The 1,315-nt window shown below is 43.6% G+C and overlaps 1 non-coding gene across 1 annotated transcript; it reads left to right on the forward strand.

Annotated features, from left to right (window-relative positions):
• Positions 1-403: 403 nt before the first annotated feature.
• Positions 404-478, forward strand: Trnat-ugu (transfer RNA threonine (anticodon UGU)). The gene has a single exon. It is a non-coding gene; the product is annotated as a tRNA-Thr (tRNA).
• The last annotated feature ends 837 nt before the right edge of the window (positions 479-1,315 follow it).

Raw genomic sequence — 1,315 nt, forward strand, 5'->3', positions numbered from 1 at the left:
TGTTGTTATACCTCTACACATTTTCAGCTGTCCACATCGAGGTATACACATTTTCAGCTGTCCACATCGAGGTATAACAACACCACCTGTCGGCAGCTGAGGTTGTCAGTTAGTCATAATTTATTCCAGGGAACAGCTGCACGGTCATCAGCAGTAATTGTTCTTTCGAAAACAAGTTACTGTCTTCAAATATATAGTTAAAGGCTACCCAGCCATTGACCTTCGTCTGTGCGAATGCGCACAGGTTGCCCAAACTCTTACGGGAATCGCCAAAGCGTGCGCGAGTAATGAGTGGGTGGGCAAATGTGGTACAATACATATGTAGAATTGTGGACAGTTGTGAATGTGAGTCTCACGGGAAGCGTGCAAGGGATAAGTCCCTGCAGTCGCGCTATTCATCTGTGTCCTCGGTGGCTCAGATGGATAGAGCGTCTGCCATGTAAGCAGGAGATCCCGGGTTCGAGTCCCGGTCGGGACACACATTTTCAGCTGCCCACATCGAGGTATAACAACAACACCTGTCGGCAGCTGAGGTTGTCAGTTAGTCATAATTTATTCCAGGGAACAGCTGCACGGTCATCAGCAGTAATTGTTCTTTCGAAAACAAGTTACTGTCTTCAAATATGAACACATATGATATAATAGAATGAAATTAAGCTAATTCTGCAAGCTTTTTTATACTTATATCTCCTACAGCTGATATCATTCTCACTGAAAATATAGACTTGTTCAGGCGCTTCACCAATTCTGTGGTATGCTCTTCCCAACTGAATTTCCGGCCGGAATGGCCGCGTGGTTCTAGGAGCTACAGTCTGGAGCCGAGCGCCCGCTACGGTCGCAGGTTCGAATCCTGCCTCGGACATGGATGTGTGTGATGTCCTTAGGTTAGTTAGGTTTAAGTAGTTCTAAATTCTAGAGGACTGATGACCTCAGAAGTTAAGTCGCATAGTGCTCAGAGCCATTTGAACCATTTGAACCAACTGAATTTATTATCGAATTGCAATCCCAGAAATGTCACACTGTCAACCTCTTCAGTCAGCATGTGTTCGCATGTTAAACACATGCTGGAAGGAAATCTCTTACAGGTTCTGTACCGCATATAGTGGGTCTTTTCCAAGTTTAATGACAGTGAATTAGCTTTAAACCATTTATTAACGCCAGTGAAAATTTGATTAGCAGTCATTTCTAAATCTGTACTTGACTGGCTACTTATTGCAATGTTTGTATCATCTGCAAACAAAATAAAACTAGTATCTGGCAGTGTAACATACGAGCGGTCATTAATGTACACAAGAAAAAGCAGCCGTTTGTGCTG

Source organism: Schistocerca nitens, chromosome 10 (assembly GCF_023898315.1).
Source record: "Schistocerca nitens isolate TAMUIC-IGC-003100 chromosome 10, iqSchNite1.1, whole genome shotgun sequence".
NCBI lineage: Eukaryota > Metazoa > Arthropoda > Insecta > Orthoptera > Acrididae > Schistocerca > Schistocerca nitens.